At 35.8% G+C, this 26,348-nt stretch overlaps 1 long non-coding RNA gene and 2 pseudogenes across 2 annotated transcripts; 1 reads left to right on the top strand and 2 right to left on the bottom strand.

Moving 5' to 3' along the window:
• Window positions 1-8,130: 8,130 nt before the first annotated feature.
• Window positions 8,131-16,212, top strand: LOC105058454 (uncharacterized). 2 transcript variants are annotated; one of them, XR_834122.4, is made up of 5 exons: window positions 8,131-8,373; window positions 8,551-8,722; window positions 15,473-15,549; window positions 15,648-15,697; window positions 15,863-16,212. It is a non-coding gene; the product is annotated as an uncharacterized lncRNA (long non-coding RNA). The 2 variants fall into 2 exon arrangements; XR_002166148.3 differs by lacking the exon at window positions 15,473-15,549.
• A 6,178-nt stretch (window positions 16,213-22,390) lies between these two features.
• On the bottom strand, window positions 22,391-23,198 carry LOC140853983 (uncharacterized; annotated as a pseudogene).
• Window positions 23,199-23,213: 15 nt separating this feature from the next.
• LOC140853984 (uncharacterized) lies at window positions 23,214-25,898 on the bottom strand (annotated as a pseudogene).
• Between the last annotated feature and the right edge of the window lie 450 nt (window positions 25,899-26,348).

Raw genomic sequence — 26,348 nt, forward strand, 5'->3', positions numbered from 1 at the left:
AAAAAAGGGAAAAAGAAAAGAATAGTGTGGAAACAGGATCTTTTTTTACTAACCTGGTTTGGTTTCTTTTGCAGGTTAAATGTTTCTTCTGTTATATACATCTCAGTATGCTCCCAAGGTTTCACCATACTCTCCACTTACATGATAAATATGTAACTTTTTCTTGCTTGAAAGCTGCTGTCTATGCTTCTTATATTGATGCACATCAACATGAGATCTGCGCAAAATGGCAGATCACCCTCAAGGGGCAAAGGCATACGAAAATTAACTACAAAGTTTCTGGAAGTTTTTCAGTGCCTATTTTGTTGTATTTATCTTTCAATTGGTTGCTGTTCACTCACTCAGCTTAGAAGTTGCTCTGCTCCAATAATCATCAAGACGACAGCTATTTTAATCCTCTGTAATGTGATCCCTTATGACCATATATAATTTTCGATTGCAGTCACCCATTTTGTTGCTTTGTCACTGTGGGATCAAGTACCACAGATGTTGCCATGTTGGCCTTTAGATGCTTTTCCCAGGATGATACTATGCTCTTTCTTACCAGCACTTCTATGGTGGAATTTTACTTCAATTGGTGGATTATGTTTCTCCGCTATGGCTACATTAACAAGGTTTTCAGACTACTCCAACTGCCCCACTCGGAGTTTATGGATTTCAGACTTCAGTATTGTCTACAACATCTCTGTTATGTGCCTATTTTTCACTATGCTGTTACTCTGAATGTTGGTTTCGTCTGGTCATTTATTTTCTTGTGCATCTCATCTCTGTTGCTAGCTGGGCCTGTACTTATCTCTTTTGAACAACTGTTTTATTTGCTGCCATTTTATTATACTTAAGCAGCACTACTGTTTACTTAGGGTTGTACATATGACTACTAAAGTGTTTCCTCTTTATCAAAAAAAAAAAAAAAAAAAAGGTTGTAGAACATGAAAAATGATTACTTGTGTGGCCTGTAAGTTGTTGAATTGGCGTCAATGATGTGAGCTCAAGCCTTTATTTCCTCCGCATCACTCGTCACCTTTTTATTTGGCAAATCATCACTTGTCACCTTTAACACCACCTCCTGAAGTGATAATATATTACCAAACTTCGTTCCCCTTTGAAAAGTAACCCCTCAAATTATTTCATGGCGCTGAACCTGGTCGGCGCATCGTCCACGTTCGGTTCTCTATTCTTGAGGCCCACATTCTCCTTGCCACGTACAAGTAAATAAATTAAAATTACATGAACAGTGCTCTAAATCTTAGAAGAGGTTTTGATTCCTTTGAAATCTTATCCCACGTTAATCACACCCATAATTTATAAATAATTTATGAAACTACTTGTTTATAATTTAGTAGTTTTTTTGTGATGAAATGAAAGGGACTCACTGAATTTGTCCCCTAATTTATAGAACTCTGTGAGAGTTTCTTTTTCAAATTTGTTTGAATGCGTGGATCACACCTCCCCAAATCAAGGTTTTTAAACATGGAGCATCTAAGACAATCTTCGTGGGGGACCGATATTGAGACACTGAGGTATCAGTTTACCTTGAGTTCAGATAGAATGCTGGAAGATTATAAATAAACTGAGTGGTTCATATATTGAATAATACTGCACCACAAATGAAATATCAAAATAGCTAATTTAAAAATTTAAAGTAATAAATCACTATATTTAGACTTCCATTTAACTTTCAATATAATTAAAAATATTCTTTCATAGTGATGAGTAAAAAGAATAAATTTTATATTGCATAAATTAGTATCTTAAAATATGTTAGTTCAAATCAACTAAGATGGTGAAAGTTGATATTTTTATATTTATCATGTCGGTGAGTGTACGATGAAAATACAAAGTGAATATTTTTAGCAAAATTATTGCACCATGCCATGCATGGTATGTGAGCCGTTAGAAGATTATTTTTTTTTTTCGAGAAAAATAGAAAGAAGTAAGATGCTTCTCTCTAATATAAAAAATTTATTGTCTAATCACGTGGATTGTACCTTTCTTTTTCTTGATTGCGATATCTTTTGTTTGTTCCAATTCAATGTGATAACGACTTGACTATACCAACTAAAATTTACACCCACACCACATGTAACACATTGGTGATCTACCATAAACTAATCTAAAATAAAATAAAAAATAAGAGTATATAAAATCTATAGGATGATCGATGAATGGGGCCAACAGAAATGAGAAGTCTAAATTATGTAGTGTGGTACATATAATGTAGGGTAAAATATCTTTTTTATTGTTTAAATTGGCAAGTTAGGTGGTTTCATTATAAATCAAAACTTGAGAAATCTTGCATTTTGTGCATCATGCTATTAGCATGGGATAAATAATGGAAATCACCAATGCATGTTTCAATCTATTGAAAGAGTTAGTGGAAGCTGAAATCTTTAATTAAATGTGTCAAATTCAAGTTGGCAAGTATTCGATCCAATCTATATCCGATTAGCACAATTCATTGGCACCCCTACCTATTAACGATCAGACTCCAGTCATGTTGGTGCTTTGCGGCAATTAAGTGATCATGTTACAGTAGAAACTCTTTTTTCCCAATGTACATGGGCTTGAATAAACCATGCAGATATGTGAGGCAGCCGGTTATTGACCCGCGAAGGTGGAAGATGGACCTTCGGGGCCCATAGAGAATTTTATGGAGCATAGTTGGTCATTTCAAATTGCCATATCTCGTGCCTACTAGACAATCTCTTAGAAGTTGGGAATTGGAGGAAAGTCTTCTGAATAGTTTATTACGTTGTGCATGTTATAGAGAACCTTTCTTATGGTTTACGTTGTGAAACTTTGGCAAGATACATACCTTGCATTGGCCAATCTGAGTTGTCCCTGCTCCTTAGAATAAGGAGTTTCTGCATCACTTGTATCGACTCATTTATCCAGTTGCTTGCATTGTTTGGTTGGTTTGCACTTTTTCACTTCTCCTATATATCCTATATTTTTCTTGTTAATGACATGACTCGGAAAATATCTGCTTATGTGGATAAATGCAATTTGTAGGTTTTCTTAAATCGGTGACCGTCCCCCATTTTTTAAATATTTTCTTATTAGGAATGTAAAATATCTATTTTCTTATATTTACCCATGCATGTGCTGATCATGTAACACCCCGGCCCATTTGGGATCAGAATCAGCCCACATCCTATACAAAAAAAAAAAAAAAAAAACAGGGGAGGCAACGAAGAAGAGTCCCGCTGGGAGTCTTCTTTCGCTCAAATACATCGGAAGAGAAACTGAATTCGAGGGGGATTCGACCTCCCCTCCACCCTATAAAAACTCCCTCTCCTTTCCTCTAAGGTTGGCCACGACGAGCACCGGATTTCTCCTTTTATTTTTTTTCAAATTTTTTCGTTGAAGCCGCGGATGTCATCATCGTGTTCATCTCAAATACTCGCCGAAGACCTCACCGGAGTCGGAGGTAAGCCCTCTCCTCTTTCCTCTCTTCCTTCCCCTCCTTTCATGGCTTCGTGCACCCTCGCCGGCCTTCGGGATCGCCGAAAAATCCATGAAAAAGGGTGAATCATGTTTTGCTCTGTTTCGACCGGGCCCTTTTCTCTCTTTTTCGGCCACCGGCGCCGCCGGTTGCGGCATCTCATCTCTGAGATCGGACCCTCGTTTCTCTCTCTCTCTTCCCTTGAGTGCTTGGCCACCGGCGACCGGCCAATGATCGAAAATCATGAAGAAAGGGACGGATCCCCTATTTTTCGAAAAAAAAAACTTCACCGACCGAACCTTGCTGTCGGCCGGCCTTGCTCCGTTGCCGTCGACCACACACCACCCACCTCGTCAGAGCCCGGGTCACTGGGGGGGACCTCGTCGGTCTTCCCTGTTTCGGCCTAAGAGAGGGCCGTGGGAAGAAGAAGGAAAAAAAAAAAAAAAAAGAAGGAAAAGAAAAAAAAAAGGAAAAGAAAAGAAAAAGAAAAAGAAAGAGAAAAGAGAAAAAAAAAAGAAAGAGAGAATTTTCTCTATCTCCTCTCTCTCCTTTCTCTTCCTCTTTTCTCTCTCCTCTCTCTACCTTCTCTCTCCAGTTTCTCTCTCTAGAGTCTCTCTCTAGATCTTTTTCTCTCTCTTTATGGATTTTATCTCTCTAGTATCTTTCTCTCTTTGATTTCATCACGGATCTTAGGATAAACTTGAGATGAAAATAAGATGATCTGAGATTGCTCCGAAATTCGTACAGTAGATTAGATCCCGATCCGATCTTTATTCGAAATTGATAACATCAATCATGGTTAATCCATATTGAGTCGTCCTGATATGATCTTTGATGATCTCGATCATGATTGTCTCGTTTGAAGGATACAAAAATTTTTTCTCTCTATTTTCTCTCTCTACTTTCTCCCTCTAAAATTTTCTCTCTCCTCATAGATTTTCTCTCTCTAGAAGTCTTATAGATCAGTGGAGGATCCAGATACTTAGACAAATCTTAATTTTGGTTAATCTTAAGAGAGATCCTCGATTTGTGTTATTATGATCGATTATCGGTAATTTCTCTATATGTGATTTTTATATTGATCAAGATCATGAAGAGATGATTGTCTGCATATGATATCGAGTAGAATATTTTGTTAAAAAAATTCATAAATCAAAGAAGAACATTGATTTCTATGCTTGGATCAGTCACCGATAAAGATAAGAATCTCTGTACATGATCACTATTATATATATGTTATTTTACTGTTGGTCTTGCATCATTGATTTTGCATCGTCGGATTTGAGATCGATGAATTTATTATACCTGAGATACTGTTATTTGATTTTGAGCATGAGTATGTTATATCAATATATATGTATCAGAGATTGATGGCATGATTATATGGATATGACATATCTGAATTGATCATAATACAAGACAGAATTGATTTGATGAAATCAACACATAATGATTAAATGAAAAGAAAGAAATATATGGTATGAACTAGGTTTGTCATGTGGAACAGCCAGGATATGCTACAGCCGCAGGAGCTTATGCTGGGACAGCCCCCACTGGCTTACAGGTGGATCAGCCGGCCAGGAGCTCATGTCTGAGACAGCCCGCCAGGAGCTTATGCTGGGATAGCCTCTCACGGACTTTCGTACGTGGGACAGCCAGCCAGGAGCTCATCCTGAGATAGCTTGAAAGGCTTTTTAAGTGGATTCGATCCGGATGATGATTGAGGTATAGACTTGGATAGTCTAGAGCCAGAAGGAAAATGTTAAAAATCATGAAAAGAGAAATGAAAGATAAGACATGAAATAATTGTTGAATAAAAGTGTTTCACCTGTTAACATATGATGATGCATCTATTTTAACAAGACAGAAAATTTATGGATATTTGCATTATTCTGGACATTGAACATCGAATTTTATATTTTATTTTTATCTTTATTTTTAGATTATATTATTATATCAGTGTGATATGAAAATTCTTACTGGGCTGTAAAGCTCACACCTCTTCATCTTTCTTTTTTTCTTCTCAAAGTTACAGGACGTTCATGATTGACTATGGCTTAGATTTATGGGTGAGCAGATGGATAGATAAAGTGTCATAGTACCTGATCAAAGGATTGAAGAAATTTAATTTGTAATCATGCAAGATTTTACGAATTATTGTTGAAATTAATTGTTATGGATGTTAAGATTGTAATGATTTATTTTGACCTTGCATATTCTTTAGAGCTTGCTCTAAGGAGTGTGCGGCCATCACGTATCCGACCCGGATGTTGGGTTCGGGCATGATAGATCAAGTATTTGCTTTGATTCTGACAACCAGGGAGATTTATTTAAAACCTTTAAATGACTGACTTAAGAGTAGAGCTTAATTCTAGCCATTGCACTTTACTAGAGTTTTGAATAGAGGAGAAAAATATCATTTATAGATCATTTTTTAAACTAGTGCATGCAATTTCAACATATTTAAACTATGTTAATCAGACTTAAGGAGGGAGCACCCATATATATGTATGTATGTATGTATCTAGATATATGAGTTGGACTACACACTTTACTTTATATTGTTGTAAAAAAAAAAAAAAAATTAAGATCAATGATACATCATCCGAATTAAAAATTCAAACTATTAAACATGATCTATACCACAAAAAAATTTAAAAACCAAAGTCCATAAATTTTGTCAATCTCTAACCTATGCATCTAGTCAATACAAAAAATAAATGGTATCAATCATACTAGTTCGTAAAATATATATTATGGAACATAAATTAAAAATTCACTTTATAGATCATGATCACATGTTTCAAAAGCACATGTACATATAAAATCACTATATTTTGATAATTAAATCACAATAAAATGTAATATCATACCATTAAAATCATTTATTTTTTTATATTTACTTAATAACTAAGTTAGAGATCAATAACATATATGAATTTTGATTTTTAGATATTTTTCGGTGTAGAGCATGTTCAACAATTTAGATCTTGAGTTTGGATAATCTATCATTGACTTTGAATAAGTTAATATAAAGTGCATAATCTAATTATATATACATATACACATACATTAACACATGCACGCACGCACATCCACACATGTATATTAACTTAAAATTTGTCATTGAGAACCATTAAAGAAGATTTTCATATTGGTGTCATCTTGAACATTTGAGTCCTAATTCTCGATTATGGCCAGGGAAGCGCTTGTATATGTACTAGAAAGAAACAAAATTTTTTGAAGTACATGAGCAAACCATGATGTGCACATCCATGAATAAAAGTAGATGCTAATAATTTCACTTACAAAAATATGAGGAAGGTTGCATTTGAAATCCAACAACTCTTTTCATTTCTATTCAATATCTTATACAAAATACTAGTATTAGCAAGTTGATTAGCCAAGAAAATTTAGATAGAGGCAGAGCACAAAATGCATACACTAAAATAATTGCAAAATTTATATGCATGTGCTTTGATGGAATGAAAGCTTCAACTAAAATACCAAGACATCTATTTTCATAAGATGTTATGACCAAGCATCAGCTCATAAGCTGACCATTGAGGTTGGAGGATGATTAGTTTTTCCTTCCATTTTGTCCTTCATGTCATGTTTGTTCATTAATTTGATTCTATGTATATGCTAAAATGATTGCAAAAATTTATATGCATATGCTTCAATAGAATAGAATGAAAGCTTCAATTGAAAAAGCAAGACATCTATTTTCATAAGATGTTATAACCAATGATTAGTTTCTAGGGTAATTATTGGGGTGGGAGGATTTTTGATTTTTTCTTCCATTTATCCTCCATATCATGGCTATTGGTTAATTCGATGATGGGTTTTTATTTCTTTAGGTCAAGACGGTACATTGGGTAGGGATGGCAATTGAGTTGAATCAGGTAGAGATCGGATCAAAAATTATCAATCCAAATATGATCTATTTATTAAATGAGTCAAAAATTTAGATTTAAATCTGACTTATTTATATTAAATAGGTATTTCTACCATATCATGAGTTCTCAAAGTCAAGAGCCTATATCTAATGCATGTTTCATTCCATCTATAGCCATATTAGAGAATTTATATATTTTCTATTTTTTGAGATATCATATCTTTATTTTCAGTTTGGTTCTCACTATATTATATCTGTACAATTATCCTTCTTTCTTCTTATTATTTATTTATTTATTTCTATCTTTTATTTTACTCTATATACTTTATTGTAAACAGATATTTATTTTTTTTAATATAACTGATGCATCAATTTTTCGTGAAAAACCCAATTTGGTTAATATATTTTATTTATTAAATAAATTAAACAGATTAAATAGATCGGATTAAATAGATCATAATATTAAATATATTTAAATATATTAAATATATTTTAATTAGGTTAGTTGAATGGGATTACATCGATTTAATTATTAAATAGATTAAATATATCAAATTTTAAATTTATATCCAATTTATTAATTAAATAGATTTAGATGGATTGATCGGTGAGCTAAATCTATTAATTTCGAACCTAAACTTATTTTAAATTGATCATTCGCGGATCGGATTGACGCTGGGTCAGCACATCTTAAATTTTTTGCCACCCTTGGCATTGGGCCAACACATTTTTCCGTTACGGCTATCACACCAACGGCTACTTCCGACTATAAATGTCCCTCACCCTCGCTCTCTCTCTCCTCTCTCACGATTCTGGACTCTGGCTTCGCGGCATAGCCGGAGATGAGGAGAGAGTCGTCACGATCGCCGTTGCCGAGCGGGAGGCCGAGGGAGATCTACGGCGTGGCTGTTGGAGCCCCGTCCTCTGCTTGTTGCGGCACTCCTCTTGGGTCTTTTCTCGAGAAATCTGAGGCAGACGAAGCGGGAATGCGTTGAGATCATATCCCTAGATCGATAGTTCGGTGCTACAGGTGATTTGTGATAGAATTAGATAAGATATCTCGAATTTAGATTTTTTAAACAGATTTTAGGATTAATCTTTGTTTGAACGCATATTGGAGAGGTTTGTAGATGAGAAGTTCTTGCTAGGTCTTTCTTCCGGTTAAGTCGAATTTAATTCCATATTGAGAGTATTTATTTTGCATAAGATGTTAGGTGGCATCGACGAATGCATGAAGAGGAAAAAAACGAAGAAACTTCAAGATCATCGTTCTCGAATGAATTTGAGGCGAAGGAAGCCGACCAGCAAACCGTTGAGGTGCAGATCATAGGCAGAAGACCAAATCCCTGGAGTGATGGATTAGTGCTGTAGATTTTAAGGTATCCAATTCAAATGCATTTTGATTCAAAAACGACTCAGATTCTTGATTTCCAAAAATTAGGTATCTTAGAATAAATCTTGAATTTCGGTTTTATTTAAACAGATATTGCAATTAAGTTTTGTTCGAACAAATGTAAGACTTAGGGTTTGTAGTTGAGAGCTTCTTGCGATATTGGAATTAGGTTTTGTTCGAACAAATATTAGACTGGGGGTTTGTAGATTAGTGGTTCTTGCTGGGTTTTATTTTGGCTTAATGAATTAGTTGATACAATGTTGAGAGTATTTATTTACGTGTAGGGGTTTTAGTAACAGAGAAGCATGGATGGAAAGGGGAAAAAAGCCTCTGGGTTCCTGTGCTCTCAACAAATCCAGGGTGGAGGAAGCCAATCAGTAATCTGTTGAGCATAGATCTTAGGGAGATGATCAAATCCCTTGCTTGATAGCTCAGTGCTGCATAGCTCAGGTTCATGATTCTGACACTTTTTTGACCCAATAAGATCGCACTCTTGGGATTCAAAAATTAGGTATTTAGGACAAATCTCGAATTTTGTGTTATTCACATAGGTTTGGGAATTAAGCCTTTTATGAACAAATATTGGACTCGGGTTTTGTAGATCAAAGGTTCTTGTTGTGTCTTATTCTGATTTCAGTGAATTTGTTGCAATGCTAAGAATATTTATTTATGTTGAGATGGTTGAATGCCATAATGGCATGCATGGGAAAGAGATACTTGGATTTCTGTTCTCTTAGTACAATTTATGTTCGTATGGACATATATACTTTGCTACAGTATGATGCCACCCCCTTTCCCTTCTGCCTCTTTCTTTCCCCTTCCCCCTTTCCCTTCTGCCTCTTTTTCTTTCCCCCTAACTTCTTCTTTTTCTTCTTCTGGTTGAACTAGAGCGAGCTTAGAAAGTAACAGAGTGCTTAGACATGGAAAGACTTTGTTTATGGTTTCAACCAATTTTGTATTTTGACAAATAACAAAGAAGATAGCAGCATCTTTGATCTCCATGTAGTTCTTTTCAAAAATTTACATTGGTAGCTGATCTATAACACAACAGAATGGTAAACATAGAAGACCAATTTACTTGCCAAACTTATGCACCATGACCCAGAAAGCTGAGTGCACAGATACAAGATAAAAATTGTTTCATGTCTTATGCATATTTTGGTTTTTGGTTGGTAGTTCTCGGGAATCTTGTTACGGCAACTGCAACCCAAGAATGGATGGAGATGACGACCCCCCAAAGTTCAGCCCCTCCCACAGAGCACCTTGCCCCCACCATGAAGCAAAAACAAAATCTCCATCCATTCTTAGGTTGTAGTCACCACTTTTGGTGACCTAGACCCATTCCTTGTTTTAATGCTAGCGACTCGATTCCTTCTTTACATCAAATTCTTGTTCAAATCCTTAGTTTCTTTAATTTATATTGTTCTTTTTAACACACCTACATGGTTATAAAACATCTTGAACTATTTTTATTTTTATTTTTGCTAAATTTAGTTTTTTCTTAGCAATTTGTGTTGCAAGATTTTGGTTTTTTTTTTATTTCTTTTTCTATTTTCTTAAATCATTTTTTTTTAACTTATCCCTTTTTTGTTGATTGATTGATGCAACTTGAAGTGCGAAAAAGATAAATTGAAGCATTGTTTGGGGTTCTCAAATAACTCAAGAAGAAAACAAATACCGAAGCTATAAAAGAACCTCCAAGATAATTGAGAATAGGAAAAATGATTCATTTCATTGATGCCAAAGACCTTCAGGGAGTTACAGTTTATAGGCACAATGACTTGTGCTTGAAAAAAAAATGACAAATAAAGAAACTCTTAGCTATCTCTTCTTGTAGAAAAAAAAAAATCTAAGTATAGAAATTAAATATTGGCCAAATAATTTGGTCAATCTCTAATTGACATCTTTCATGTATAAAAGATCCTATATCAGGTGGACATCTTCCATGTATAAAAAATCAAGTGGGTATCTTCTGCATATAAAAGATCAGATGGGTATCTTTCATATATAAAAAATCCTGCATCAGATCCCCTCCACTTGTATGCAACTCGTCCTCGAGTTAGCACTTGCCATCAAAGCTTGAGAAGGTTCATGAAACTTGAAGAGCTCTTGCACGTTAAAGGTCTTGCAGATTCCCATAGAGTCAGGTAACTGCTCCTGGAAATACTAGGGCATACATGTCTTCTCCATCCTCTAACTCAAGTTGAAGATCTTTGATAATTAAGAAAGACTTTTCCTCCACTTTAGAAGCTTTGGATTGATCCTTCTTTACTGGGGCCAGAGTGATCTTCTGCCATCTTTATAGAAAATGAATGGTTGTCTCTGTCTTTATGAGTTGAATCTACATCATGTTGCTAAGATCTTTCAAGTAACAGATGGCACACATCCATGTCAACGACATCATAGAGAATTACATCCTTGTAAGATCGTCCTATAGAAATAGGAACTAAGCATTATTATGTCACTTTTTTTGCTATTTTCTCTTAATCCATCCAAGGGAATAAAGAGATGGATGCTTCATGGTTTTCAGTTGGAGCTTGTCAACCATATATTATGAAATTAGATTTTTTATACTACCGCTATCAATAATAACATTGCATATCTTTCCTTGGCAAGTAAACCTGATCTTGAATATGTGGTGCTTTTAGGAGTTCTCTTGCTTTCATTCAAGAGAATTCTTCGGATGATAAGGTTTTTACCGACCTTTCTTTAGTTGACCTCCTCATTCACATCTTCATCATATACTTCATCTTCATAGTGTTGCTCAACTTGATCTTCATCCTCCGTGGTTAGGGCTGGAAGTGGGCTCGGGCCGGTCCGAAGCCCATCAGGCCGGCCCGACTTCGGGCCAAGCTTTAGGCTAGGCCCGAATGGGTTTTGGGCTGAATTTTAGAGCCCATTTATCTTCTGGGCCGGGCTTGGGTATACCTTTGGACCGACTCGGGCCCGGCCCAAGCCCGACCCGAAGTTCAGCCCATATTTTCGGCCCGAAGCCAGTCCGAATCCAGCCCGTATTATTTCAGTCCAAAATTCCAACCCGTACCTAGCCCATTAATCCATACCCGGCTCTCCCTTAAATTTTCTAAGTTTTTTGGTTAACTCTTCGACTCTTCGGTCTTCCGACTCTTCCCAAGGACCCAAATTTTTCTTTCAATGCCCTAGCCGCCAAGCATCGCTGTCTTCGTCTTCTTCATCGTCGACAAGGGTATCTCGTCTTCTTGCATCGCCTACAACAGTGTCTCGTCGACAAGGCCATCGATGTTCGTCGAACTTCCAGACGACCTTCATTGTCTTCCGACTCTCATCTTCCACTAAAAAATAGAGACGGACGGCGACGCTCAGGCGGAGAGATCCCTCATCATCCTCCATCTTTCGATTTTTCTCCATCACCAACTCCAAGATTTCGTCTTCCCCATCTTCCAATTTTTCTCCATCTTTTGATTTTTATTTTTTATTTTTTCAAAGATAGGATAGGGTTCTTGGATTCTCATGTGATGTCCACATTTAGAACTTAATTGTTGCTTGAAAATATCATCTTTTAGTTTGCATTCAGATTTTAGGCCGAGTATTCAGATTTTTTGTTTCATCTTTTACTTTGCATCTAGACCTAGTTCTGTTGACTGTTGTCAGGAATATGAAAATGTGGTGGACTGTTTGCTAAATTAGCCGATAGAGTTGGTAGGGATCAATTCACACATATAAAAGAATTGGACCTAAAAAATTCTTAGGAGAGGTTTTAGTGGATCTGTTGGCGAGATGACTGGCTTCTATGTCCTTATCTGTAATAGGAGAATATCATCTTTCTTGGCTTTTGCTTTAACTTTCGATTGTCCGTTTACATGTTTAGGATTTATGGATGTTTCAATCTGTTGTTGAATGATTTTTACATCTTTCCTGGCTTGTTTAATGCTGGACGTATTATTGAGAATGATATTTACTCTTGGATGGCATTAGAAATTATTCAAGCAATACCCATATTTGGGCGGTACTGGGAAGAAAAGAGATTATACTAATTAGAGGTAATTTTAGGATCATAAAATTTATAGAAGTGCTGGATATGGTGACCTTCGTGGCTCTGTCAAATTGGCTAGCCTTTAGTATTGCTGTTTTTGTTTTATTTATTTATTTTTTTAACAATTACAATGGTTGTTCATTTCACCTCAATTACGGTTTGAACTTTGGATAAAAAAGATCGGTTTCTGGGTAGATTGAAGGGTCAGCTTGTGGATATAAAAAATTAAGAAGCCATAGAATGCAAGTGAGGCAGGACTGGGTGAGCTATTCATTGCTATTTTGAATTATAAGCAAATGATCTATCCTATTGAAGAATAATGATTGTTACATTTGCTATGAGAGTTCATCATAGGAAATCACTAGATCATTGTCAATGCTACATGAGAATCTAAAGTAATGTTACATTTATCCCAAATTTTTATTTTTTGTTGAAATCCTCATTATGTTTCAATGTTTCATCTAATCTTTTAGGTTTTTGACTGATATCAGGCACCATAAATTTTATATTCTCTTTTAGCCACGTGCTGCTATAGTGCTATTAAGTATTGGTTGATCAGTTTATAATGCTTTTTCTATTGGATTTTCTATTTTGTTAGTTTTTGATTTATACTGTAATTTGATATTAAGTAGTTCTTTTGAGTAATTTATAATATTATTTATGCAAATTGTTGTACTGATGTCTGAATCTAAAATGGATGAAAATGAGACTGTGAAACATATAAGGAATGAAGGTAATAAAAATGAAGATAATTCTGAAATTGATTGTGACAAAAATTCTAAGAAAAGATTTGGGTATGGACTCATTTTATCGAGAAAAAAAAATCTGATGGATCAATAACTATATGCAAAATTATAAAAAAGCATTAAGTGGTAGTACGAAAGGAGGAATAAGTCATCTTAAATGGCATCTTGAAAATGTTTGCAAGAAATATCAAAAGAATCCAGTTAATCAAATGTTGGTAGTAGCAAGTTCAAAAGATTCGGTGAAGTTTTTTAAATTTAATCAAGAAGAGAGCAGAAAATTACTTGCAAAATTTAGCATATGTGCCAAGCTTCCATTTCGTGTTATTGAGCATCTTGTTTTTTTAGATTTTATGAGATCTGTTTAGCCGTTGTTTAATATTATTGGTCGTAAGACAGTAAGAATTGACTGTATAGCTTTATACCAAGTAGAAAGGAAAAAATTATTTGATACATTTAAGAAATTAAGTTCTCGGGTTAGTTTCACTACTGATATTTGGGCATCAAATCAAAAATTGATTATATTTCTCTTACGGCACATTATATTGATTCTGACTTTATTCTGCATAAGAAGATAATTAGTTTTAAGAAACTACCATATCCTCATACAAGTTTTGCAATTGAAGATGCTATTGGAAAGTGTCTTCTTGAATGGGAACTAGATTCTAAAATATGTGCTATTACTTTAGATAATTGCTCCATAAATGATGCTGTAATTAGAAGGATTCAAGATTATTTTTCTTACGGAATGTTATTTAATGGGGAGTATAGTCATATTAGATGCTGTGCACATATATTAAACATTATGGTTCAGGATGGGATGAAAATAATTCATGAAGCTATTGAATGCATAAGAGAGATTATTAGATATGTATCTGCATCTCCATCTCGAATGCAAGGATTTAATGAAATTGCACAACATATGAGACTTCCTATGAAAAAAGGACTCAATTTGGATGTTGCTACAAGATGGAATTCCACTTATGAAATGTTGACTAATGCAATTACTTATAAAGATGTTTTTATTAGATATGCAACTGAGCATTCATGCATATATCCTAGCAATGATGAATGGAAACAAGCTGATGTAATTCTTAAATTTTTAGAAGGCTTTCTAGATGCCACTAAAGTATTTTTTGGTTACAAGTATCCCACATCTAATTTCTACGTAAAAGAAGTTTGGAAAATTAGGACTTTATTGATGAATGAGAGTGTTGATACCAATGTAATTATGATATACTAAAGCAGTTGACAAAAGGGATGCAAAAGAAGTTCAACAAATATTGGTCTTAGTGCAATATTTTATTGGTCATTGCTTCTATTTTGGATCCGAGGTCAAAGTTGATATTTATAGAGTTTTATTATCAAATAGAATTTGATGCAGAAGAGAGCAAGAAGAAGATTGATGATATTCGTGCTTGCCTTTATAAATTTTATAATAAGTATGCAGATGCAACAAGAGTGCAGCCTTCTATAGGTTCAAGTGAGCTAACAGCTGGTTTTGATGGACAAAAGGATATAAATTCAGTTTCTACTTTTAATTTGAGTAAAATAAAATTTGGTATAGATTTTGTTCAGTTTAGAAATCAAAGTTCTTCGAAAAGGCCAAAAAGATCAGAGCTAGATAGTTATTTGGATGATGATGTACTTTCTGATTTGAGGGACAAATAGTTTGATATCTTGACATAATGGAAGAGCAATGCGGCAATCTATCATATATTATCGAGAATGGCAAGAGATATTCTCGCTATTTCAGTCTCTACTGTTTCATCAGAATCGGCATTCAGCACTGGCGGTAGAGTTGTAGATCAGTATCGGAGTTCATTGAGCCAATCTACTGTTGAGGCCTTAGTTTGTACTTAAGATTGGCTTCATGAAGAATATGATGAAAGTATATAAATATTTTAAATTTATATTATATTTTTTATTTGCTTATAGTATTTATATTTTGAAAATTTATGATTGATATATATGTTAACAGTTATAAGTAGCTTAATGCGGATGATGGCATCCCGGAGCAAGCCAAGCAGTAAAGTTGGAACATGGATGTAATATTATGTAAGCATCTTTAAAATTTATTTTAATCTATATGAAGTTACAGATTTTCATATTTAAATTTCTTCATCTTCTAATTATTTAGTTTATTCTAAATGCAGATTTTCATGATAATGAATGAATGAAGATGAAGGTTGCTTCTTGTATTTTGGTATGGGCTAATCAATCTCTTTCTTTTAATTAAAAATTGGTGTGTGACAAGTGTCAAACGAGATGGGCACTAATGATTGATCTCATTGCCAAATCAGCTCCGTAAATAAATTTTTCTTTAGGCACTAATGAGGCTATTCCATATGAATTGGCTGTTATTTTGCAGGAAGACTGTAGTCGGAAAATTAGGGAAAGAAGACTGTACTAACAAGGAGATCTACATGCAGATTTTGTTCAAACTGCTACTTACTTGGGATTCTTTAAAAGTTGCTTCCTTCGGAGAGAGGAGTTTAGGAACCTGTCCTTTTCTTGTCTCTAACTTGTACCACTGTCAGTGCAAGTTTGCAACAGAATTTTCTTAAGCAAGCTGTAATCATAGCTTCTAAGGCTATCTTTGTCGTTCAAAAATTGTTTGCTTGTTTTTATTTCCCTAATATTTATAGTAGTAGTTTGATGGTCAAGTAATTTCTTACAATTCAAGTAATTTCTTACAATTCAGCAATTTGGTTTCCTGTGCTTGAGAATTGAAATATTCTGGTAATGAACATAATTTGTAGTTAATGGGTTCCTGAAGGACTGGGTGCACATGAAACATGCTGAAGCTCTTTGGTTTGCTGCCTCCCGTTCTTCTTTATTATAGCAGCTTCAGATGGTAGGAATATGTGAATGTTTTGACACTGCCATTGTTTTATAATTTTCAGCAAGTAGGAACTGCATTATGTAGTTTTATCTGGGATCTGCAGAATGAACTTCATTTCAGAAGGAATTTTAGTAAATATAGAATAGTGATACAAATATTGTAATACCTCCCTATGTCACTATATAATCTTTGATGTCAATTATTGTGATGTTAAGTTGTTCATCATTGTTTTAAGACGAATCATTTGCTTCAGATTTGAATGCTTTTGTTAGTGCTAGTAATGGATTGGATTTAGGTCTTGGATCTGAAGGCATATTCAGTAATCCAGATCTATATCCAATCCTTAAAATGATTGGTGGTTTCTTTACAGGTTCCAATCTTTGAATTTAAACCTTCTAAGAAGGTACCATGCTTGAATTTTTTTCCTGCCCAAAGGTACCATGCTTGAATTTGCCGGCTGTGTTGCTCATTACAGGATGAAGTTGATAAGCTTCTGCACGCAACACTTAGCAAACGGGAGAGAGCCATAATGAGACTCTATTATGGCATAGGCGGCGAATGCCATACGTGGGAGGAGATCAGCAGGCAGTAAGTAGAATCCCAGAATGTGTTGTTTTCAGAGGTTAAATACAGCCACCCCTGTACTGCACCTAATCAACAGACCTTACACCCTGCAGTGACATGGAATTAGTAAACTTTGTTGTCAGTTTAGGTCGGCCCGATTAGGTTCGGACCAGGCCGATTAGGTTAGGGCCGGCCTGATTAGGTTCGGACCAAGCCGATTAGGTTAGGGCGGCCCGATTGGGCCCGGGCCGGGCTCGAGCCTCATGTTTTGAAAAATTTTTTGGCCGAAGCTCGGCTCGAAGCCCATAGAAAAATTATGGGCCGGGCTCAGGTAGGGGTGTGGCCCAGCCCAGTTTCAGCCCTATTCATGGTGATGGCAATGTTGACTTGATGATTCATTCTTGGTTGTGGACACTAATTTGATCTATATCCTAGTTGTCTGCATCTATAATAAACATTTGGCATAGGTCATGCATAGGGATTTTGGATAACTGGTTTACCCTTGCTTGTTTCCTCATCTCTTCTTTGGATTTGATCAGAATGAGCGTCTCCAAGGAATGCCTGTTCCACTTTGGAGGCTTTAGTGGTAGTGCAGGATGGTTAATCCTCGATACACCTAGCAACATGGATAGCATCGTGCATCCTAACAATAGGTTGCAATTGCATCCGATCTTAGATGAATTGTTGGAGTCCGGTAATAAAACAAGCAACCTTCTGGGATTCGGTCTCATGTAGTTAATTGGGGGCACAAAGTCATCGGAACTTCGAAGCATACTCACCCATAGAACAACTTTTCTGACGACAATTATGATATTGCTGATATGAAAACTGATCATAATCTAACGGAAAGAATTCGGCCTCAATCATCCTTTGCATCTTTGCGTAAGTTGCAACCGGTGGTTTGAGCAAATAACACTGAGTGCGATGAACTTTTTCCCACTAGGCTACACACCTTCTTGAAACTTGTATGCAGCAAGTCTCATCTTTTGCTCCTCAGGTATGCCTACATACTCAGAAGTTTTCTACCTCATAAAGCCATTGCAACACTTCCTTAACAGAGATGCAGCCACTAAATGGAGAAATCTGGTTCTTCATATTTCTCCCTCCAAACAAGTTCCTATGACCATGCTAGGATATTTCTTCTAGCAAATTGTCTTCGTCGCCTCTTTCTATCATATCCATAGAGGTGGGCTATGGGTACTTTGGATCCGGATATGATCATTTGCTCCTTCATATAGATTTTGATGATCCATCCTTGGGTTCAGGTTGTTATGGCCCTGACCCCTAAGACGGACATCAACACCCTGATAATGGTTGGTGTAGGTCTCCTCTTAGTTGTGGGGTGACCCACCATTTGATGTAGATTTCATACTTATACGTCCACTCCTAAATGGTGATTGATTACATCAATCCTATTCGATAGGTCTTGAAGTGCTGCCATCACATCCGCCAAAGAGAGGACCTCGAAGTGATTGCCTGCGAGGTTATTGCCGCTTGTAGCATCACCAGGGGCCATGAATTGAACGTTAAGGAAGACTTAAGGCTCTGATACCACCTGATGCAGTTCGAAGTATGGAAAAGACAAATCCGAAGTACCTTTCGGAGCTCTCAAATAACTCGAGAAGAAAACAAATGCCGAAGCGATAAAAGAACCTCCAAGATAATTGAGAATGGGAAAAATGATTCAATTCATTGATGCCAAAGACTTTTACGGAGTTACAATTTATAGGCACAATGACTTATGCTTGAAGAAAAAGAAATGACAAATAAGAAAACTCTTAGCTAGCTTTTCTTGCAGAAAAAAGAAATCTAAGTATAGAAATTAAATATTAGCCAAATAATTTGGCCAATACTTAATTAATATCTTTCATATATAAAAGATCCTATATCAGATGGATATCTTCTACATATAAAAGATCAGGTGGGTATCTTCCATATATAAAAGATCCTGCATCATTGATTAAGCATTTGAGTTGTTCTTGGGTTTGGTTTCATGTGTAGTTTTATCATTTTTCAATACTAACATTTTTTTTTTTTTTGTTCTTTTACTTTGCAATCTCTATCCTTTTATGTTTGTTCTGCTCTTCTAGGTTCTAATTTTTCTTTATTATAGCCTTTTTAGGGCAATTGCTTTAATATTTTCATCCTTATCTTATTTTAGTTACAATTTTTTTTTTTAATTGTTAGCAATTCTATGCTTTATTTATTGTATATACTGTTCAAAACTTTATTTTTTGATCATTCTTCTGATTAATGTAGATGTTTTTAAATATTTTGTGCTTTTCTATTTACTCATTTCATGTTGCAAATCTAACTTTGTATATTTATTCTTTTCTTCTATACTTGAGACTTTTTGTATTGTAATTTGTTTTTAAATACATTTATATTTTTGTCCTTATTTTATTTTATTTACAGTTGTTTTTCCTTTAATTTTTATATTGTCAACTGTCTGTTTTCTTTGTAGTAGCTTGTTACTTGTTCAAATCTTTCATTTTTCACTGTTCTTTTGAATTCATGAAGTTGCTTTTTTAACATTTTGCACTTTATTATTCAACTATTTTCTGGTTTTTTTTCCTTTCCTCGTTCTAGTCATTTTTTCCGCTTTGTTTAATGATAAGGTTCATGTATTGGTACTTGCTAGAAAGGCACTTATAAATCCAAAGAAAGACATATAGTAAACCCAGCATTTTAGTTTGATAACCCATGATATGTTCTTGTACTAAACTGTTCTTTCCTCGTCATTGCCTTATATTTTGGCTTCCAATTTTGGTTTTGTAAGATGTAATGCAAATTGGAAAGCCTTCGCAGTTTTTTACGGATGCATCTGTGTGTTTTGAGTACTCTAGTTCTACACACTTGTCAGCTAGTTATATCATTCAACATTAACCATGGGTTTTGTTTTTTCTGTCGCCATTATGAGAACTAGTTTGTTGGTGTGGAGTGGCCATATAGTGTTAGCAGCGAAACTTGGTCTCAAAGTGATGTTTGAGTGGGGCCACCACCAACAAAAGTCAACACATTACATGTCCTATGGTTTTCTGCATAACCAGGGTTAGAAAAACCATCCATTGTGGCCTTGTATGGATGCATCATTCAGCATGTATTGTATCAACTGGGTTCAGGTACCCTACAGCTCGAGGCACCCCTATTTTTCATGAACTAGGTCTGAACTATTTTGGTCATGCTGGATTGTAGTGGAAAAAGCTCAAATAGTTTGGTATTGAGTAGGACTCCTATAAAAGCTTCTTTCCACACCATTTGGATGTAGGAATTGCAATGACAGACAATTGGTGGATTCTCATAATGAGAACTTGCACCTAAACACAACTCAATTACTAAATGCAAGTAGTTTATTAAACACAACTATCTTGTTAAATCTGATTCATTTAGTAAATGTTATATGTCTCAACATGCATAACCCATCTAACAAACTAGTTAGGTCAAGTACCCTGTTCAGGTGCCATTACCATTCTATAATAGGGTTTGAAAAGACATGGTACAGTATGAGACATTGGGAAATACTGCATGTCGGTATGGTACAAAACTGCAAACTAGCATAGTACGAGACTGCATATTGGTGTAGTACAATCGTATCCAGTATAGTATGGTACCAACTAATATGGCAAATCTTGGCAATCAACTATCAAATAGAAAGCTTGTCTCATTGGCAGAAAATAATTGTTCTCAGAAGAAGAAGAAGAAGAAGAAGAAGATCAGTAAGTCAAGTGGGACGAGGAAGAGCTAGTGCATGCGCATCAAGATGAAGCTTTGGTAGTCTACTGCAGCTTGAATACAACTATAATAGCTGTCGCAAAAGATTGGTTAAACCATAATATCTTCCACACTAAATCCACTTCACATGGCAAGATGGAGGAATCCACCTAAACTTTGATGTCCCAAGTACCTTATATGTGTGAGGATTTATTTTTGGCATGGGGTCATCAGATGTTGCCGATTAAGGTCTAGATCTTGGCTCAGCCATGTTGGGTACATTAGACAATGAATGCTACCTGCATCTTGCTGAAAAACAAGATCAAACTATTATGTCTCCTTGGCACCCAATCAGTAGTCCTATTATTGGACTAGTACCACATCGTAATAGAGGTGAGATTGTTCAGAATCCTTGTGAAGATTTTGAGGACATGCAAGGAGGTCTGCTATATTGAGGTGAATGAGACAAACAGAAGCAAAAATTCAAAACCTTTCTTGATTGAAAGAAACAAAAATCTGGTACAGCGGAGAATAGATTTTTTCAAACATGACTGTTTCGATGCACTTCCCATGACCTCCATGCATACTTGTGGCTTGTAGATAAATTGGGCTACCCTAGAAGAACCTACAAGTTCTCCAACGGGTCCACCATGTGTCCATTTGGCAATGCTCTGGGCTTTACAAATTTCTCCAATCAAGTGGTTCCAACTCAGAAATTTGTGGAGGAGTTGTTTTTCAATAAAATTGCGGATCAGTTTTCTACAGAATCTGCATATGTTCCACCATATTCTGCTATTTTAGTTGAAGTTTAGAATTGCAACAAAGACATAACATTGGAGATCGAAGTGATCAACATAGGAAGTGTTGATGGCAGTGATGCTTTACTCACAATTGCTTGCGGGTTGCAAAAAAGATGGATTATGTCAAATTGTAATGATGGCATGGAAAGACTTTTGAGAGAAGGATCTTAAATTTTTGGACATGGTGCTTTCGAAGGACAAAGTGTTAGGACTGGTGCCGAGGGGAACATTTTCAGCATCCATGATTTTGTTGCCAAACTTAAGGAGATGAATCAGAATGCTAGTGAAGACACTGGAGCAAAGGGAACTGCAAAGAGTGTAGGCCTGAATCCAATCTTAGACCCCTTGCAGTGTCCTTCAACATGGTTGCTGGAGCTTTAGAGAAAATAGGGAAACATAATTGAGCTTTCATTTGCATGCAATGTTTCCTTGGTCCATAGAACCTACTTTTCCTGCTCTTCAAAGGGGATCCAACAAATTCTATCTACATGGAAGTGGAACTAAGGAGGTTATCCTTCAAACGAACACTTTCTCTTATAGAAATCTTGATAAAATCGCAGGTGAAAGTCAAAATCAAGGTCCGCTGTACCGGTATTGGATTCCATACCGGTGGCAGACCAGTACAGTATCGATACCGTACCATATCGACACACGGTACACTTCGGCGTACCGATTCAGTACTGGTATAATTTTTTTTTGTTTCATTTTTTTTGGGTGTTCAAGTTATTAATTCATAAATACAACTTCAAAATTACATTATATTGTATATTCTTGACATATTTGGATTCAATTTTTGAGTTCGGTAGCGGTACAGGGACTCTTGATCCAAAATTTTAAATATATATTTATTTACATTATATTACAACTATATCATTCTAAAATTAAAATGAAAATATATAAATGTGCATTAAAATGTATCTAAACTTTTAACGTACAAAGCACAAAAAATGATATACTAACCTCAAGATCTGCTCTGCATTTAATATTTCGTTGAGTGTCTGTGACACTCATAGATATCTGGATCATTGGCATAATCTGAAGGGACATCAGTCTAACCCTCTAACCAAGATGCACTATACTCCTGAATATTCATCCCATAAGGCATCCTTTCTAGATTGTAAGACATCTCAGATCTCTCACTCAAACTTGGGCTCTGAGAAGTATCCTCGGGATGATGGTATGGCTGTGGAGGAGCCCATCCGAATATACCGGTAGCAAAATCTGATCCGTAAGATGCTCCAGACTGCATAGATAATAACCACTAGAAGACGATGCCTCGAATGCACCATATCCATATGGATCATAAGATCACTGCGGATAATAGGATCCATAATACAAGGATGATTCAGATACATCCATAGATCCTACTCCAAGTGCAAGATCGTCTGCAGCTGCATCGTGTGCTGGACGATCTTTAGGAGTCCGTTGTCTATATAAAATAGGCTCCCGATGATCTCTACCGACTTGTCCACCATAGTCTCTATCTTGTGTGGCATGTATAAATTGGGACTCACCGGTGAATCGAATATCATCCTGTGGTTATGTCTCATAAGCAGTAGTCTCTTGTTCTTCAATTCCTTCCTGATCATCAGATCCATGACTACTACTACTAGTATCATCATCACTCTCCCTGGTCTTTGAATCTGAGTCAGATAGCTTCCATACTTTCGAGAGTGGTGCACGTGCAACTGTCTTTTCTTTTTTCCCTTGTGCCCCTCTGTGACTTGAGTTTTCTATGATTGGGAGGATGGATGTCTTCTTACTGACTGTCGATCTCGTCTAAACATCTGTCGCTCGAGCCTCTACGAGGATGTATCGGACATCGAGTCATGTGATGAATGAGTCTCCTGTGTCCCCTCAGGCTGTGGCTGATCAGCTGGAACCTTGTGGAATATTTTTTTCTGCCTATTGCTTTTGATCCATCCTGATCTCCTTAGCTACCACACTGGTTGGTCGTGGAGGGGACCCCGACTCATCAAGCTCTGGCTCCTATTGCTGACTTGCAAGCCATCCGATGATCGGATTACGTCCTCGTCAGCATAATCATCTAGTATCGGATCAGTGTACTTCAGTTGTACTTCTTCCTGAATGTATTTTAACCTCAATCTCAGATTATAGTGAACATATACAAAATCACTGAGATATTCTTATATCAGACGATTTCTCTGTTTGCTATGGATAAGGGTGAAAGTCGACCAATTGCACTCACAACCACTAGCAGAGACTGTCCTGGGAAGAATACAGACAGCCATACCTCTCAAATGTTCTGCAGATATTTCAAAATGAATCTACCATTCAGCTGCAAAAGCAAAATTACATATCAAATTTTATGATATTATTAAGCAAAATTACATATGAATCTATGCTGCTCATTATTGATATGTAATTTATCTGGATTAATCTGTCTTTTGCTTACGACAGCTGATGGGATTTTAAAGCTATCTGATCCCTCTCTAAACTATTTCATCTGTAAAAAAATATTTATTAAATTTATAAATATATCGTTGAGTACAGATCGAATTCAGTTGAATAATCACATCTGTTTTAAACTAGCATATCTCTTGCAGACATAACGATACGATTTCTGGATCGGACATCATTTTATATATCACATTATAAAGAGCAGCAAGAAGCTCGTTATCTATATCTATCCGAGAAATGGTATATTGAAATCTCGGATTCAAATAATAAACTGTAGATAAATTTCATAATTGATTAAATATATTTTTATAAACATAAAAAAAAATATATTTTAAAATTTTTTGAATCCGTGCTTACCGACTAGATGCAAATCTCTACCCATCTGATAGTCCCAACGGCGCTCAATGATGTTACTGTATTCTTGAGCATGCTTCGGATCATTCTCACTGATCTGTTTCTTTGCCCTCTCCATCATGTAATATAAGAAGCTCATTTGGAGGTATCTTTCACTATCCATAGTGCGAATCATCTCATATAATGGCTTAATAGCCTTCATTACCTTCTTAGCCCGCTGTCAGAATGACTGACTCGTCATCAAGTTCTCCACATGACTTCCATCAATGTCGGCTTTCGCATATCTGCTCTCCTGCCACTCGGCACTGACAAACATCTGACGTAAGGCTGCTTTCTTTTGAAGAAAACTATCAAGTGCTATGTAGGTAGCAAATCGTATGATATCCGATTTTAAGATCTCCCACCCCAGTATACGTCCGCATCAATGAAAGAATCCATGTGTGATTGTAGATGAATCTAGTAATAGTCTGGGCAATCTCTACTATATGCTACACCCTACGAATCTTTTCAATATCCATCAATATAAGATCAATACAATGTGCAGCACATGGGATCCAGTATATCTACGGTCGCTGCTCCGTCAGCAACTCTCCAGCAGCCTTATATTGTGGTCCATTATCTGTGATGATTTGCACGACATACTGCTCACCCACTGAATCAATCACCTCCTCCATCAAATCAAGGATATATGTGGCATCGTGCATCTTATCTGAAGCATCAATTGATTTGTGAAAAAATATTCTTTCATCACAGTATGTCAAAAAATTAATGATGCTCCGTCTAGTAAGATCGATCCAACCATCACACATCACTGTCGGTCTGTATGTAGGTCATTTATTCTTGTAAGAAGCAATCCATCTCTACAGATCCTCCTTGTTACTATCAAGAAGCTAACTATAGATGTCCTGAGGTTCTGGTGGATCTACACCCTGGTCGGCAGCCTCAATGGCTGAAATGACAGATCGATAGTAAAGATTGTCTACTGCATTTGCTGGAATATAGCTGAAATGAAATCATGATCCAATAGCTCATCACATATCCTTCTTCTTATCTTTTTTCACCATAGTGTCAATCCTCTGCTGCTTTGAATCTTTACTGAAAAAAGCATGTGGATCCAAATCATGGATGGTGACTCCTACTGGAATATCTCTGGAGGACCTGCCATAAGCTCCCAACAAAGATAACATGCTATGTCTGCTCCCTCTACCACCGGGCTCTCTGACTGAGGTAGTCCTCCTGAACTCAAATTCTCCCCCATCGATCACTGATTCAAATCCCGATTCGTAGTATGATGGTTCAAATCACTCTCTATACCGGGCCATCTCTTTCTGCCGGTACTGATCAGTCAAACTCGTCTGAATGACAGCCTCAATTTGTGCCTCATCATCTGGAGCGGAAGCCTCCTCTGACTCTCTAGAGTAATAAGAAGGTGGCTCTGCAGCTCGACGGTCCACTTTCGTTCTTTTTTGCTTTGTCTTTTTCTTCACTGCTTTAGAATTAGCAAAGTGCTTTTTCATCAACTGTAGGATATCCTGCGGATATTGCCGACATATGGACACATCAGGATAATCACTAGCCAGGTACTGCTTCAACCTAGTCATCCCTCCTTTGAACTCTATGTTGCACCATTTGTATCTCCAATGATACCGAGCCGAGAGCATCTCGCCATGATCCCAATCAATGTCACGCTCTGAATCTTTCTTCTTACTCATTTCTGCAAGTATAACAAAATACAACAGTTTAATAATTATCAAAAAATATTATATATAAATTAAAAAATTATAAATTTTAAAAAAATATATTATATATTTCAAATAATATTTTTAAATTAACTGTAATATAATATTAATTTTATATATTTTTTATTTGATAATATTTTTTATTATTTAAATAATTATAAAAATATTTTTTAATTTCAAAAATTTTAAAAAAATTCAAGGTTAGATTCAAGTAGCTTGATTGCTTGAACCATTCTAAACATGATTCTGAAACTCTGATTTTTTATTTTTTTAATTTATTTTTTTAATATTTTTTACGAATAAATATATATTAAAGAATATATAATTAATTAAAGTCAACGAATGTCATGCTCTGAATTTTTTTTCTTACAAATATCTGTAAATATAACAAAACATGATAGTTTAATAATTATTAAAAAATAT

This window comes from Elaeis guineensis, chromosome 15, assembly GCF_000442705.2.
Source record: "Elaeis guineensis isolate ETL-2024a chromosome 15, EG11, whole genome shotgun sequence".
NCBI lineage: Eukaryota > Viridiplantae > Streptophyta > Magnoliopsida > Arecales > Arecaceae > Elaeis > Elaeis guineensis.